Consider the following 18,423-nt stretch of genomic DNA (forward strand, 5'->3'; position numbering starts at 1 on the left):
CCCACTGCATTGTTGTAGTAAGTGAATATTTACAGATTGAACTCTAAATTAAGTTCTATGTCAACCCAAGTTAGCTGTCCATCCGAAAAGAGGTTGAACTACATCAATCTGCCTGTGAAATATCCCGGAAGTCTTAAGAGATGTAATGAATCAATAGCTAAGCCTTAATCATTACTTTTTCCTGTAATTAATTCGTGACCAAAAAAATTTGTTTCTATAATTACAATTTTATAAAGCACAAAATGTGTTTAAAACATGCTGTTAATGTGCAACAGACTAAGAAACCTCTGAAAAATATCCCAATTGATTAGAAAAAGATTCATCTCTACTTAGTCTGTGCTTCCAAATGTCTTGGCTTGGTCATCAGACCCCTACATGTTGCTAGCTGTCAGGTTACATCAACTGCATGCGACTCAACAGATCTTGACCAATTGAACTCTCCAGTCTGGCAAGGAGACAATAATGTGAAGTTCTTTGTGAAAAGAGCTTTTCTTATATCAACTCTTGACTATTGGGGATCTAATTTCCTAGTTTTCTTTCGTTAGGGCTTTGTCTCTCCCCGTGTCTTACTCCTTGCCTTTTGGACAACTGACCCCTCATTAATTGAACCCCAGGAGATAGGCAGGGTGAGAAAAGCAAAAGGAACTTATTTGGTCAGTTGAGAACTGGATATAACTCTGGCATCTCAGTATTCTTACTCTATAAGGCTTGTGGAGATAATAATCCTCAATTGCTTCAGAAAAGTGCCATTTAGGAGAATGAGAAAAAAATGCATATAAAATTTGAGTCTTAGGGAAAGCAAATTTAAGTAGTGCATGAAATGTGATTATTTTCAAATCTTCAAATTCACAATTTCTGAAAGTAAATATAATGATATCTTGAATAGTTAAATTTAAAAATTCATTCTATAACCTCTCTCGTTTGTTTGTAAAACACTTTCTTGGGTTATATATTTGGGAGAAAAAGCCTAATTAGTCCAAAGAAAGGCACATCTTTGAGAATGTATGTATTTATGCCCAAACACACATTAATTATTTTTTATTTTCCTCAAACTAAAATTATAGTCCTCAGAAAAATAGGAACATAAATAGGACTGAGCTTTAATCAAAAGGATGTCTATTATTTATATATATTTAAAACAAATGTGCATACATGCAGACACAGGAGAGAAATTGCAATGTAATCTAAATAAGGAAGGAGCTGAAAACACTGGAAAATAATTCAACACAAACTCTAGTTTTTTTACTCTTTTTCCAGAAAAAGAAGGAAATTGGGGAAAACTTTTACTGAATTAAATTAAAAGAATGGTTGGGTAAATCTCTCAAGTTTTTGAATGAGTACACACATCCTTAATTTTCATGGGTTAATTCCTGCATTCACTAAGCATTTGGTAGGCACTCTTCTGTCACTGAAGATGCTGTAGAGTATGGACAAAGTTCCACAGAGCTTTTATTATGGGACAAAATGACTAAGGAGCACCATTATGGAACAAACAAAGGATCAACAGTAAAGAATAAAGCACAAAAATTGTCTTGCTGATTAACTGCCAAATTTCCAACACTTCTGTGGGTGGCAGGTTGATTGCCTAGACAGGTATAAATGAAGCATCCTCTCTAGTTCATGCTTCGCCTTTTTATTGATAAAAAGTGCTTGGGGCTACACAAGTTGATACTTGTTGGAACCCCTCAAACACTACCATCTTTTGCTGAAAAGGAAGGGCAGCTTTGAAAACAGAAGCCCACCATTCCTTAATACGCTTTTTTTTTTTTTTTTTTTTTTTTTTAAGATCTCATTCTATATAAAACTCAATTAGACACTGAGGGGAACGTAATAAAAACTCAAGGTAGTGAGGGACCCTCCCTTCTAATCAAGTGCAATTCAGCAGGAGATGATATAACAATAAGAAATAATAACCAATGTTAGCATTAAGTTTTCTTTAGAGGTCATGACAGGTTTTCACATACATTTTATTCTGAAAGTAACCCTGTGGGGTAGGTAGGACATTAAAATGATATTATGATGCTCAATTTAAGAAACTGAGCTTGGCAAAAATGAATGACGTTTTTCAAAAATCACAGCCCAGGGATGAAACAAGACTTACGTTGTTCTACTTATTATCATTTATGTTTGTAACCACATCCTGCTCTTTCCCATAAGAACGTTAATGATAGACCCTCATTCATTCCTCTGTTCATATATTTATTAAACATCTATTTGGTAGCTACTGTGAAAGTGCTGGGGATGCAAAACTCAGTTATTTTCTGCTCTCAAGGTGTCCACATGTATTTGAGTAACACTTTATCTCTTACAAAACTCTTCTTAGAAGAATGATAAATCATCATTACATCTTATATAATGTATCTAATGAGGAAACAAAAGCTCAAAGGGATCTCTTCACTAACCTAATACCATAAAGATAGTCCGAGTTCAGGATGATTCAGTCATTACTTAAGAGCTAAAATGAGCACAAAACTTTAGGATATTAGCTATAAACTTTGTTGGACATGCATCTCTATTACTGAAAATTTTGACCCTGTACTAGCAGTATATATTTTAAAAAGTTTAAGTAGTGTACATGTGCTACTGTGTGTGCTACATGTATTTAACACTAATGGTAAATACATAACAAAACTCAAAAAATTTAAAAGTTTAAAAGGGATGAAATGCAAAGCACATATAAATAGAAGCTTTACTCCTTACTTCCTGTAGCCTAATGGATTATCTTGCTTATACTTGAAAGCATACATATCTTTCTTTGGAGATCACTGTTATAATGAGCAATAAATTTTAAACAAGTATTTAAAGGAGGACAGTCGATATGAGTAGGTATACTTGCAATGAGTTCTGGGTGTCTGTTAAGCTTTGGGTGGATAATCAGCAATCTAGAAAAATCTGATCTTCAGATTCCAATTATGAATGTCTCTATTAAACACTAGTGAGGTGCAAGTTTTCACACTCACTCCTACCAGTCTGTTTCTGGGTTACACTTTTCAGCTTTTTGGACAACCCGACCATCAAAAACCTTTAATGCCAATGATAAAAATGAGAAAATTAATTTTCGTATAAGGAGTAAGGAAAGGATCCAGTTTCAGCTTTCTACTTATGGCTAGCCAATTTTCCCAGCACCATTTATTAAATAGGGAATCCTTTCCCCATTTCTTGTTTCTCTCAGGTTTGTCAAAGATCAGATGGCTGTAGATGTGTGGTATTATTTCTGAGGACTCTGTTCTGTTCCATTGGTCTATATCTCTGTTTTGGTACCAGTACCATGCTGTTTTGGTTACTGTAGCCTTGTAGTATAGTTTGAAGTCAGGTAGCGTGATGCCTCCAGCTTTGTTCTTTTGACTTAGGATTGTCTTGGAGATGCGGGCTCTTTTTATTAGAGACTTAAATGTTAGACCTAATACCATAAAAATCCTAGAGGAAAACCTAGGTAGTACCATTCAGGACATAGGCATGGACAAAGACTTCATGTCTAAAACACCAAAAGCAACGGCAGCAAAAGCCAAAATTGACAAATGGGATCTAATTAAACTAAAGAGCTTCTGCACAGCAAAAGAAACTACCATCAGAGTGAACAGGCAACCTACAGAATGGGAGAAAATGTTTGCAATCTACTCATCTGACAAAGGGCTAATATCCAGAACCTACAAAGAACTCAAACAAATTTACAAGAAAAAAACAAACAACCCCATCAAAAAGTGGGCAAAGGATATGAACAGACATTTCTCAAAAGAAGACATTCATACAGCCAACAGACACATGAAAAAATGCTCATCATCACTGGCCATCAGAGAAATGCAAATCAAAACCACAATGAGGTACCATCTCACACCAGTTAGAATGGCGATCATTAAAAAGTTAGGAAACAACAGGTGCTGGAAAGGATGTGGAGAAATAGGAACACTTTTACACTGTTGGTGGGATTGTAAACTAGTTCAACCATTATGGAAAACAGTATGGCGATTCCTCAAGGATCTAGAACTAGATGTACCATATGACCCAGCCATCCCATTACTGGGTATATACCCAAAGGATTATAAATTATGCTGCTATAAAGACACATGCACACGTATGTTTATTGCAGCACTATTCACAATAGCAAAGACTTGGAATCAACCCAAATGTCCATCAGTGACAGATTGGATTAAGAAAATGTGGCACATATACACCATGGAATACTATGCAGCCATAAAAAAGGATGAGTTTGTGTCCTTTGTAGGGACATGGATGCAGCTGGAAACTATCATTCTTAGCAAACTATCACAAGAACAGAAAACCAAACACCGCATGTTCTCACTCATAGGTGGGAACTGAACAATGAGATCACTTGGACTCAGGAAGGGGAACATCACACACCAGGGCCTATCATGGGGAGGGGGGAGGGGGGAGGGATTGCACTGGGAGTTATACCTGATGTAAATGATGAGTTGATGGGTGCAGCACACCAACATGGCACAAGTATACATATGTAACAAACCTGCACGTTATGCACATGTACCCTACAACTTAAAGTATAATAATAATAAATAAATTAAAAAAAAAAAGAACCACCCTAAACAAAAAAAAAAAAAAAAAAAAAAAAGAATAATCTACTCACCAGATTCATTATCTTATAATGACTCACTCTCATTTTAAACACAATTTGAGATGCTTTGTTAAAACACCTTTCTGTATAGGAGAGCTGCGTATTTCATCCACAATTTTGTGTAAAGAATGTATTAAATAACTTGTAACCTAACAAAAGGGAGTCTCTTACTACCTTTAAAAAAAACGATTCCTAATACAATACACTGTAATCTTTTAAATACATTAAATATAATAAATGAATTGATCAATTTCACAAAAAAATGAGAAAATTTTGAATAAATGAATGTCTGCTCCACCAGAAAAGATGAGAAACATTTAGATTTTATTTCATTCATGTGACAATCACACAAAACTCAATTAAAAGGGGTGGGCCTTTGTAACTTAGAAACATTTTACTTGAATTCTCTCTTAGCTATTAATATAATTTGCACTGTCGCAATAATGGCACCACTCTATAAAAACATTTAATTTCCATTCAGGAAGAAGAGATCACGTTTCCCTCCACAACAAACTCTTTAGTTGAGCACAATTTTAATTACTTATTTGTACTTTGCCCAAACTCCTACTTCACAAGGAAACATTTTGCACTTCAAATTTATGATAATATTGAAATTCAATTTTTTAGCTGTTAGCTCAATGAGTAGTTTTTACCAGAGAGCAAGAACAAATTTTAATCCTTTCTTTGAAGGATCTAAAGCATGGACACCCCCACCTTCAGTCTTCTAAAATTAGTTAACAAGAAGCAACAAAATAATAAATCAAAGTTTCCATTTGTACCATTATATGACCCAACTTCTGGAACCATAATTTACAGTATATCTTCTGGACATGGTAACTACCGGAATTTTGCAACACAGGGTCCTTGACCCCCAAGTCTGCCAGGGCAAATTACTAGGGAAATAAAAATACAGTTTTTGTAAGAGTAACGATGTTTTTGTGCTATACTCGGGCTCTTTGAAAAACTAATTGAACTTTAAGACTTTTAAAAAGTTTTTCCAAAATTCAATAACAAATTTGATTAAAAATTGAGTTACTATGCAATTTTGGGGAATATTTTTACAATGAAGAGAAAACTTGATTTCAATTTATTTATATTACACTTCAACTGAGGAAAAATTGTGGTGGTTTATGTCGGAAAATTTTTGAGACAATTTTTGAAATAAACATTTTGTAATAATGGAAAATGTTGAAGTAAGGTAATGAAATGAAGAAACAAGTATTTTCAGAAAAAAAGTATTTTAAACTTTAGGATGATGTAAGAGCCATTATTCAAGATGAGAAGAAATCTTAATTTCTAAGGAATATTACAGTTTTCAATGCCTTCTTCAGTTGCCTCATCTCATTTCATCCAAGAAAATCTGCTCAAGGAGACATTGCTCACTGTTCATTGGAGAAGAGTTTATTGTAATATTTTGCTAAAAGAGGCATTAAAGAGGCTGAATCTCACTATGGAGAGAACAGAAACACTGTCCTATCCTTTGGAGACAGGTATAGGTTAGACAGACCTGGGATCATAGCCATCATTTCCTTTGGCAAATCACTAATTTCAGGTTTCACATCTGTAAAAAAGGAGCAAGAATAATCTTTGTATCACAAAGCATTGTGAACTGAAAGAATTATTGATATACACACATAATACTGTGCCTGACATGTGATACATGTAATAAGCTAAAATTATTCAATAACTCTGTTCACAGAGTAAAATTAGACCTATTCTCTGATTCAGTACTCAGTTCATTATATCACACTCTGTTTACCTTCATCAATTACAAATTGTTAAATCAGACCAGGTTTTCCACCTTTGTAGATAATCTAGTATGGTGACTATCAACAAAGATCTTCATTGGAATAAGCACTTTCACTTCCCTGTCTTGGATTCTGATTTAGCACCTGTAGCTATAAAAACCCCACAGATTATTCTGATGTGTAGCCTAGCTGAGAACTACTAATTTAGTTTATGTGCCAGCCTTTTACTTTCAAAATGTCTAGCTTATCAGTGTAAAACTACTGTTGCCTTAGTTGCTGTTATTACTACATGAGCTTTCTTTGCTTCCATTTGCAGTGGAATCAGAAGCTGGAATATAGCAGGCAATGGCAAAAGTCAAAGTGACACCATGACCCTATCTGATTTCCCCCCATTTGTTGATGGTTTCTTCCATTATTTCTGGCCGGCACATTTACTTATGCTCTTCAGAGGATGTGTAAGTAGGGAGAAGTCTCCTAAAATACAGGACTCTTAATCCAGTTCCAGTCCCAAGATATAAAAAAGCAATTGACAATTCAAATACGGCACCCATGATTTCAAATGAGAGGTTTAACTCAGATAAACAAGTTCGTTGAAGTGGGACCCCATGTCCACATGATAGAACATTAGGCCAAATACATTGTTTTTCTCCTATTGTTACTGCCAGTGGGTTATTTATCAAAAACTGATAAGTAGGTGGCTTCTGTTAAAGAAAGTTTGCACATCTCTAGTAGATATTGAGCTTTTTGGCTCCCTTTCCAACATAGTGTAGTTTTAATGTTCAGAAATTCCTGGTTTTCTGAGTATACAACTGTAGGTAGAGGAAAAAAAGCTCATATCATTTTGTAGACATTTCTCTCTCTTAAAGTAGATGGCCACAAAAAATTATAATACTCAGAGTTGTAACTTTCAGCTTTGAGGTAATAAAAGCCACCTTCTAAATTGTTCACTGGGGCTGGTTGCGGTGGCTCACACATGTAATCCCAGCACTTTGGGAGGCTGAGGTGGGTGGATCATGAGGTCAAGAGATTGAGCCCATCCTGGCTAACACGGTGAAACCCCATCTCTACTAAAAATGCAAAAAATTAGCCAGACATGGTGCTGCGTGCCTGTAGTCCCAGCTACTTGGGAAGCTGAGGCAGGAGAATTGCTTGAACCTGGGAGGTGGAGGTTGCAGTGAGCCAAGATTGCGCCACTGCACTCCAGCCTGGGTAACAGAGTGAGAGTCCATCTCCAAAAAAGAAAAAAAAAATTGTTCATTGACTTTCAAATAAATTAATTGCTTTTAATCTCTGTTATTGCAAATATTCCTTCATATTTGTAGTTTTATTGACTTGTAAATTAAGATCATCATGTGAAATGGTTTTAACTCTGATTAAAGTTACATTTAATATGCATGGTTGAAATTTTAAAAAATTACAAATATGAAGAAATTCTCACTGCTACCATTTCTCCTTCTAATAATAAAGTGTTAGTCCATACAGTATGGTCCTAAGGAGAGCTTCACTTATAAGTGAGACCTAAATGTTGTCACATCTTGAAAATCAGTTCTTTGTGTATCACTTGGGATATATAACAACAGGGTCATCAGTATCAGAAACAATTTCTTAAACATATACTCTCTTTGCTAATATTTCAACCCTAGTTTGGGATTTTATGATGGCAAAGAAGAGGGATTTTGACAGCTATTGATACCTTAAAAGCAAACAGCCTGTAGAAATAAATGATTCCAAAGATCAGATAGGGCCATACAGATCACTCTGAATTTCTTTGACACCTCCCTCCTGGGAGGAAGGCCAAAGAATACCTATTGACTCTTCTGCCCTCCTGTGGCCAGAAATCAATGGAGTCTGTATCTCTTGAGTAGATATTGCTGTGATCTGAAGACAAGTGGATTATTAAAATGGGTGTTTGGTGCCTATGCTAGTTAGGGTTCTCTAGAGAAACAGCACCAAGAAGAAGATACATATTTATTATAAAGTATTGGCTCAGGCGATGATGGAGGCTGAAAAGTTCCAGGGTAGGTTGATTGCAAACTGGAGACCCAGGAAAGCTGGTCATGTAGTCTGAAGGTTGGATAGCCCGAGAGCCAATGCTGTAGATTCCAGTCTGTGTCTGAAGGCCTAAGAATCAGGAGGTCCTATGTTAGAAGAAGATTAATGTAAAACTTAAGCTGTCAAACAGAGAGGCAATTCAACCTTCTTCCACTTTTTTGTTCTATCCAGGCCCTCCACACATTAGATGATGCCCATGACATTGGGGAGGAATATCTGCTTTACTCAGCTTATAAATTCAAATGCTAATCTCTTCTGGAAACACCCTCACAGACACACCCAGAAATAATGCTTACCCAGCTATTTGAGCATCCCGTGCTTAGTCAAGTTCACACACAAAATTAACCATCTCAGTGCCCGTCGAAGATTCTCTGCAAAGATGGCCATTAATAATTCCTTCATTTTCTGTAAAAATTCCTTTCATCATGATGTGCAGCTACTTTCTCTCTTCTTGATTTCTGTCTGGGCTTGTGAATTCCTTTGACCAAAAGAATGAGACAGATTTGACACTGTGCTAGTTTGGGGCATGACATTTAAGAGGGGTTGGCAGAATCTGTTTGTTTGTTTTTTAAAGAAATCATTCACTATAAAGAAAATCAGGCTATCCTGCTGGAGAAAAATACCATGTGGAAGAGAACTGAGATGCCCCAGGCAACATCCAACACCAAGGACCCCAACCTATAAAGGAGTCTATCTTGGATCTTCCTTTGCTTCAGTTGAACTACCTTAGCCAACCCCATGTGAAAGAGAGATGAGCTGTTTCCTTTAGTGCTGCTTAAAATCTGGATCCACAAAACTGTGAGCAATGAGATGGTGTTGTTTTAAGCTGCTAAGTTTTGGAATGGTTTTTTATACAGTAATAGACAATTGAAAAAAGTTGTAAATGTTATAGTTTTTGTTCTCCACAACTTAATCTGATTTATCAGTTACAGAGCATATTTACCCTTGATCATCCCCTCAGATATAAAGAATGAATCATTTTTAAGATGAGTCTTTCACTGGCTCATGTGTAAGGTATATTTCTTGACTTCTTGCCATTATTCCCAGGCCTTGGAAATTTCCAGGGTTAGAATACCAAGCCTTTAGATTATTGTCTTAGTGTATTTCTACTGTTAGAATAGAATAGTACAGGCTTGGTAATTTATAAAGAATAGAAGTTTATGTGGCTCACAGTTCTGGAGGCTGGGAAATCCAAGAACATGTTAATAGCATCTGGTTGATTGTTACTGCACAGCAGAAAGGCAAAAGGCAGAAGTAAGCATGTAAGACAGAAAAGGAATGGGGACCAAATTTCATTATTTTTTCAGGAGCCCACTCCCATGATGATGGCATTAATCCATTCATGAGGGCAAAGCCTTCATTACCTAATGAACTTTTAAAGGCCTAACCTTTTAATACCACTGCAATGGCAATTAAGTTTTCAACATATCAACTTTAAGGAACATATTCAAATCATAGCAATTACGGTTCTGATATTTACTAAAGTGGAGATGTCTCAAACAACTATAACTACTTATTCTTGAAGATAAATGAAAAGATTAGAATTTTCTTGAGAGCCAGATTAAGTAGGGACAGGAGGGCCTTAGTGTCACAACATGAGCAATCTCAGATGTTAGCAGCACTGGCTGGTGAGGATGGGAAGTAAGCCAAGGCCAGCCTGTAGAGTATCCCAGGGAGACCTAGGCATCAGAAGTCCCAAGAATAACAATTAAAGCCAGTCAAGGGGTGATATCCTGTTTGTATGTGATTAATCCTTCCATAGCAGTTCTTCAGCCAATTAATCAGAAGTCAACCCTCTGATGACTCAAGCCTAGTCAGTCAAACTGGGGTTGTGTCTTACTTCATGCAAGAGAGATGTGAAATTGCAAGAAGGAACCAGTTATAAGACCTGGGTCAATGAGGTTAAGTTTGGGAAAAAGGTTGCAAATGGCGGGTACACCCCATGAATAGTAAGACATGTCTCTAGGCAATGAGACAAATGCAAGATTCGCCCTATTCACAAAGTGAAGCTGTCTGTCCTGGTCAGGACTAGCAGGATTAAGTTCATAGATGAAGACACAAGTGAATTCCGGTTCAGCAGAGCTGATAGTGACATACCCAATTCAGGAGGTAGTGAGGAAAAATAAAAAGACTATAGAAAGGCGAGAGGCCAGGAGAACCAAGACAAGCATAATGAAATTTGATAACTTTGCCCCCAAGACCAGTGTTGGTTACTTTCATGTATATTTTTGTTATTGTACTATAGCAGTTAATAATCATATATTTTTATGAAGTTAAGAGAGAATAATTACTAAGGAATATTTGACAAAGGGGGAAGTTTCTGGTTTGCATTTTAATCACTTGTCAAGATCTTGAATTCTTTCAAGGATAAGTGGTAGGAGAGGTGAAAAGACGTAAGAAGTTGGGGTGAGAAGAGTCTGTACAAACTTAAAAACAAAACAAACTTTTTATTTTGTGAATAGTTTCAAGCACTCTAATTTTTCTGAAGAGTACATATAAATTGTTCTTTATTGATTTATGTTTATATTCAATGGTAAGTTTAACATTCTTTCAATTATTCATCTATTCTTTCATTTATGTATTAAGCCAATTAGTGGTAGCAATGGTCACAAAAGAGAGTACTTAATTTCTATTTAACTTATTTCTATGCACGTACAGTAGAGACAACACAGTGACCTCATTTATTCCTCTTAGCAATCTGCTGCAAGTTACTTCCACATAAAATATTGTCCTTTTGTCACCACTAAGTCTTCATTGTCCAAAACGGTGTAGTTTATTGCTCTCCTAAGTAGATTATACAGCATCTTCCCAGACTCTGTATATTCTTTTTTTCTTCTTCTTTTCCTTGGGGAAGGAGAGAGGGTCTTTCCCAGTGAGTATTCCATGCTAGAGAGCAATGAAACATTCTTTTTTGTAAAAATCAAAACTTGTTTATATCTTTTGGACATCACTGAAGAGACTATATTATTATATGAAAAGACTGTCGCAGTCTTCTCTCTCTCCCTTCTCCATGTTACCCCTTGTGCTTCTACCCTACCATAGTCCCTTTCAATCTGCTTAAGATAAAGATGTGGTGCCCTCATGGGTAAGGCACTATAAAGCAATGATGTCTGAAATTCAGACTCTATTGGATAGCTCACTTCCTGTATTTACTCTGTGCTTGGCAAGTTGATGAGGGCGGTGGCTGTGGTCACAATGCACAACGTCTGCATTCTTTTTTTCTTATCGCTCAGATAAAAGATATGACTTTGAATTCCTTTGGACCATTTGCATCTTAAAGCCTATTTTTTTTTCTTCTTTAAATCTTATTTTAGCAATGAGTCAAGGTTAAAATGCATATAAACAGCTGTTGTCAATATACTTCTTGCAGAAATGAAAAATCTACCTTTTGTAGCTGTTGCTTTTCTTTAATGATTCCATATGTTCCTCCGTTCCACAGATTATTAAGGCTGGCCACCACCATTTCCAGATTAGTGATTTGTTTCCTAAACAAAACTTTCAAAGATATTATCTCTGTCACATTGTCCCTTGTGCAAGGGGTCATTACCCTCTTTTGGTTTCTGGAGTAATGTGGCATCCTCAGTTGAATTGCATGCATTAGTTCTGTGCTCAGAGCAGTTTCAGGCAACAATTTCTATTCTATTTAAGCTGTGGTCAAGGATACTGCCTTTGATGGTTCTCAGAGGATGCTGTGTTTTTAAATGACAGCTTTTACAAGGCAAAATGAATTCTAAGTGCGCGCACACACACACACAAAATGACACGTTTGTAGAAATACCAGGGGATGATCTGGTTTTCTGTTTCTCTTCCATCATTCTTTTCTGGTATTTAAATATTTTTCCCTTGTGTTTCCCTTCTTACAAATTAACAAGGAAATGAAACAGTTTAATGAATTACTTACACAATTTTAAAATAAATTTCTTATGCATTTTTTATATGGTATTTTAATATATTACATGCATTTTGCTTTGGGTACTGAAATTAAATGTATTGAATATAAAGTGAGTTGGGGTATAATTCTTTTAAATTCACTGTTTATTTCAGTCTGGCTCACAACTACATTGGAATCACCTATGGAGGTGTATCAAAAATCAGATTCCTGGGCCTACTCTGGAGGCATTTAATCGAAATTTCTGTCAGTAGATGCCAGGAATATATTTTCTAAGATTATTTTAATACATACTATGTAAATTATATTGTATAAAATACATAAAAATACTACATAGAAACCATTGTTCCAGGTGCTTCTTATGAAAAGTTAAACTTTAGTATTATTAATTCAGTCCTAAGGCTAAATATTCACCATTGCTTCCTTTTTAGTTATACAGGAAAAGCACAGTGGATGGTAGAGACAATTGACAATAACTTTGCAAGAAATATTATGAAAATGAAAGGTAATAATGATGTTGTCATGTGGTATTGTTTAGTCTGCATTATCTGCAGAGAGACTTCAATTCTGAGTGTCACCGTTCTTATGTATAAAAATGAGTTAAAGGTCAGAGGTTAATAGACTGTACCATTTACATAAGATACACAATAGCAAATCAGAAATTAGAATTCATAGGCTGCCAGAAATGATGGGGATGCCCCATGGTAGAATGTTAATTTACTTCTTCTCGCTCTAATTTCAATAGAGTTAAAGGATGAACCACTAAGCTGTTCATTAGCACTGATGAGAAACACCCCAACTAATCTCTAGAAAGGGTACTAAAACAATAATGTAGCTGGGGAGGAGGGGTATGACTGGTAGTGCTAATTACATTTGCGTTAATACTAAAAAAAATTTACCCACTGGAAACTAAAATTTTCTAATAAAAGAAATCTCCAAGACAAGTACTCCAGAGAGGTATGCTAACATGTAAAGACACACAAACAAAAAAGTAAGTTTTAGGTATTTCAGATATAAAGATGAGAGCCACTTTCATTTAATGTACACTTCTGTGCATATTAAAAAGACAATGTCAGGAACTAATAAGTGATTATAGCAGTGCTGTAGGATCCAAGGTTAATACAAAAAAGTCAATCATTTTCTATATACCAGTCATGAACAAGTGGAATTTGAAATTAAAAACACAATATTATTTACATTAACCCCCCAATGAAATCCTTAGGTATAAATTTAAGACAATATGTACAAGATCCATAGAAGAAAAAATACAAACCTGATGAAAGACATCACAAAAGAACTAAGTAAAGATGTTCCCCATGTTTGTGAGTAGGAAGACTCAATATTGTCAAGATGTCAGTTCTTCCAAAATTCATCTATAAATTCAATGCAATCCCAATCAAAATACCAGCAAGTTATTTTGTGGATATTGATAAACTGATTTTAAAGTTTATATGGAAAGGCAAGAGACCCAGAATAGCCAACACGATACTGAAGAAGAACAAAGTTGGAAGACAGACACTACTGGACCTCAAGACATATAAAAAGCTACAGTAATCAGGACAGTGTGGTATTGACGAAAGGATGTACAAATGAATCAATGGAACATTATAAAGAAACCAGAATTAGACTCAAATAAATATAGTCAACTGATCTTTGACAAAGAAGCAAAGGCAGTAAAATGAAGCAAAGATAGTCTTTTCAACAAATGTTGCTGCAACAACTGCATATCTATGTGGAAAAACAACAAAGAATCTAGACAAACCTTATACCCTTTACAAAATTAACTCAAAACTCACAGACCTAAATGAATCACTGACCTAAAAAAACCACAAAACTATAAAACTCCTAAGAGATAGCATAGGAGAAAAATCTAGGTGACGATTTTTTTAAAAGCACCACCAAAGACATGACCTGTGAAAAACAATTGATAAGCTGGACTTCATTATCATTAAACATTTCTGCTCTGCAAAAGACACTGCTGAGAATAAAAAGACAAGCCACAGACTGGGAGAAAATATTTGCCAAAGAAATATCAGAGAAAAAACTGTTCTTCAAAATAAACAAAGAACTCTCAAAAATGAACAATAAAAACACAAATGACCCAACTAAAAAGTGGGCCAAAGACTCTGACACCTCACCAAATACGATACACATGGCAAATACACATATGAACAATGCTCAACATCATATGTCATCAAATAAATAAAAATTATATCAACACTGAGATACCACTGCACACCTGTTAGAATGGCCAACAGCCAGAACACTGACACACCAAATGCTGGTGAGGATGTGAAGCAACAGAAACTCTGATTCATTGTTGGTGGGAATGCAAAATGGTATAGCTACTTTGCAGGACAGTTTGGCCGTTTCTTACAAAACTAACCATACTTTTGCCCATACAATTCAGCAATCTTTCTCCTTGGTATTTATCCAAAGGAATTGAAAATTTTAGTACACATAAAAATCTGCACAGAGGAACAGAAAACCAAACACTGCGTGTTCTTACTTACAAGTGGGAGCTGAATAATGAGAACACGGGAGCGGAACCACACCGGGACCTGTAGGGAGGTGGGGAGTGGGGAGGGAGAGCATTAGGAAAAATAGCTAATGCATGCTGGGTTTAATACCTAGGTGAAAGGTTGATAGGTACAGCAAACCACCATGGCACACGTTTACCTTTGCAACAAACCTGCACATCCTGCACGTGTACCCCAGAACTTAAAATAAAATTTTAAAAAACCCTGCACGGAGATGTTTATTACAGCTTAGTTATAATTGCCAAACCTTGGAGCAACCAAGATGTCTTTCAGTAGGTGAATGAATAAATACATCATGGTACATCCAGCAAAAAAAATAAAATAAAATAAATCAGTGCTAAAGAGACAGAAGCTGTCAAGCCATGAAAAGATATGGAGAAAAGTTAAATGCATATTACTAAATGAAAGAAGCCAGTCTGAAAAGAATACTGTATGGTTCCAACTATATGATGTTCTGAGAAAGGCAAAAGCATGGAGGCAGTAAAAAGATAAGTGGATGCCAGGGATTGGGCAGGGATTAGGGGAGAGGAAGGCATGAATAGGCAGAGGATAGATGACTTTCGGGCAGTGAAATTACTCTGCATGATACTGTAATGGTGGATACACATCATTGTAAATTTATCAATCCTATAGAATGAATGTACAACACCAAGTGTGAACTCTAATGTAAACTAGGGACTGTGGGTTATAATGATGTGTCACTGTAGGTTCATCAGTTGTAACCAATGTACCACTCTGGTGGGAGATGTTAACAATGTGGGAGGCTATGCATGTGTGGGGCAGGGAGTTATGGGAAATTTTTGTACCTTTCTCTCAATTTTGCTGTGAACCTAAAACTACTCTTAGAGACTACTTTAAAAAATTAAAGGCATGCCAAAGCCAGCTTATGAAATTGTGGTATACATTTAACAAAGTTATACTTTAAACATTTAGAATACATTTTTAAATTCATAAGACAAAGGATTTATTTTAAAAGTCAATACTGGGGGTCTAGTAATGGGACATAAAGTTGAATGAACAGTGCCTTATTTTTTCAATCATATTACTGCATTTCTAACTACGTATAACTTCATTTGGAGATTATAGTCCAAATGAGAATCTTCCTCAGTGTGAAGCCTGTTATTAGTTTCCTCTCGCTGCTATAACAAATTACCACAGATTCAGCAGCTTAAAACAACTCAAGTATATTATCTGACAGTTCTGTACATCAGAAATCTGAAAATGGGGTGGCAGGGCTATATTCTTCTGCAGGCTCTAAGAGAAAAACCTGTTTCTTTGCCTCTTCCAGCTTCTAGAAGTTGCCTACATTCCCACCTCTGTCTGCACTCTGATAGCTGCTTCCATCCTCATACTTCCTTCTCTAACTCTGACTTCTCTCTTATAAGGATGCCAGAGATTACATAGGGCCCACCTGGATAATCCAGGCTACTCCCCTCCATCTTGAGATCTTTCACTTAATCACATCTGCAATGTCTCTTTAGCAGTGTAAGGTAACTTATTCATATGTTCTGGAGATAAGAATATGGGCATCTTTGGAGAGTCATTATTTTGCCTACCTGGAAGCTCAAAACAGAAACGACTCCAAGAACTTCCAACTCTGCATGCTCTGCTTCATGATTCAGTTGGGGTTTATGTTTTCTAAACTCTTCAAGTGATATCTTAGAATGGTTATTACCAGTGGATCCCAGAGGATTTCACTTTTCAGGATACGTACTTTCACTTACCTGATGCAGAGAAGATATTCTCATAATGTGGCTGCTATAACTTGGTATTAAGTAACAAGGAAGCTACGTCTGTTACCCCAAAGTATGCATAACATGGAATTAATTATATTTATATAAAAAGGACACAGAGAAAAATGTTGCTTCATACTGTATATATGAATGAATACTATAATCTGCCCTTTTTTCCCTACAAGTTGGTCTGCTAGACATTGTTTATAGTATGTAAGATATAAGGATCTAAGGATTCATGTAAGATCTAAATTGATATATCTGCTCTAAGAACAAAACTAAATAAGATTCTAGTTAAAATTTGTCAATGTTTAATTATATAAAATTATTCTATAGCAATTAGTATAACAAGAGCTTTATTACTCTACTTTTCTTTGCTCAAGGTTAAGTAAAGGAAGAATACCTTTATAACAACTCCACCTTTAGATTAAAAAGGGAGGTTTAAAGATCAATATTAATAGAAATACTAACTTGATTTGCCTTCCTGCTCTCATAGACTCATTCATTCATCCACCCAGTTAGTCAACAAACATTTAAATGCTTGATACAGGTGTGGTAGTGGTGCTACGAAGTAATGTGCCAAACTTGTTTCATATAGTTGCTGCCTGGGCATTCATTTTTAGGTCTGATATAAGCTGTTTGAAACCCAGTTGTATCACGTCACCTGTGGCTTACTTAAAACGTCCCCTCCCTGTGATACAGAACACTTGTTCCTCATTCCATGACCAAAAACCCAACACATCCCGCAGCTGCTAACCATGATAAAACCCAATGGTGGACACCACAGTCAAGTTCCCCCTTTGCTGGTGTTTTCTTTAGTCAATCCACAACCCCCTCTGGAAAGCCTAAGGGATAAAGCCTTTTGGACCTTAACATAGCCCCACAGGTCCTCTCTCTTGCTCCCCACCTGCTGGTTGGGTGTCCTGTTATCTCCAGACTTCCCATCAGGCTTATTCTCTGGTGAATCTGTAAGTGATAAAATGCACCTGTTACTTTACATGTTTTGTGTGCTGCCTCCTCTGGCGTCTGACCTGCACAACAGAAACTAGCTTTCCTCTCTGGGCCAGAGCTCTCCTGAAGAGTGACTGTTCTGGCTTATGGCCACTCTTAAGAGAGAGACCTCGAGATCAAGTTAGAAAGGAACAATAGCAATAAAAATTACAAGGAAGTATATTATGGCAACCACTTTTCAGTTAAGAGTTATTAGCCTAACAAACCTCAACAGCACAGGACCTAAATGCTAATTATAATAAAAGTAACAAAAGTGAAAGAATGGCTTCAATAAGACTAAACAAAAAGCAAAAAACATCATTTTGTATGCTCTCAACTGAGAAAATAGGTAAAAATAAAAATTGTAATAAATACTGTAATTGGATAACATTTCCAGTGTTTAAAAAGATTATTTCTAATGAATCATAAACCACTGGATTAAGACTGAATTACTGATGATTATACACTTTAATGATCATTAATCTATTTAATCAGCAATTCATTCAATAAATATTAAGCTTCTGTTACATTCCAGGAGCTGGGAACACCCACACAACCCAAGCCAAAAGAAAAATGTTGCTGCTTTCATGGAGTTTACATTCCAGGGACTAATGCAATAGTACTCTCCTCCAAATTCTTCACTATACTTTCATGGTAAACCTCACCAGCAACAAGAGTACTAAATAAGGTAAGATATGCTTTAGGCCTGGAATTCTTCAACTTTGGCCTACTTCTATACGAGGGCCTTAAGGCTGCTCTGCCATTAATTGTGCAATCTTACATAAATTAACCATTTTAACTTCTTTTCCCCTTTGTAAAAAGGGAAATGACAAAAGTTGAGTTCTCCTAGGGACTAAATGACATAAGGTGTATCAATTGTTCA

General features: G+C 36.0%; 1 long non-coding RNA gene across 2 annotated transcripts in view; it reads right to left on the bottom strand.

Moving 5' to 3' along the window:
- The window catches only part of LOC106997510 (uncharacterized), a 97,977-nt gene that overhangs the window by 78,162 nt on the left and 1,392 nt on the right, over positions 1 to 18,423 (bottom strand). Inside the window, exons 2-5 of one of the 2 annotated variants that reach the window (XR_001443709.3) lie at positions 17,458 to 17,516; positions 14,791 to 14,838; positions 8,685 to 8,866; positions 4,894 to 8,474 (exon numbers count right to left, since the gene is read on the bottom strand). This is a non-coding gene — a long non-coding RNA (uncharacterized LOC106997510). Of the gene's footprint in view, positions 1 to 4,893; positions 8,475 to 8,684; positions 8,867 to 14,790; positions 14,839 to 17,457; positions 17,517 to 18,423 lie in introns of those variants that run through there. The other variant, XR_013415435.1, reaches the window with a different exon arrangement.

Source organism: Macaca mulatta, chromosome 3, assembly GCF_049350105.2.
Source record: "Macaca mulatta isolate MMU2019108-1 chromosome 3, T2T-MMU8v2.0, whole genome shotgun sequence".
NCBI lineage: Eukaryota > Metazoa > Chordata > Mammalia > Primates > Cercopithecidae > Macaca > Macaca mulatta.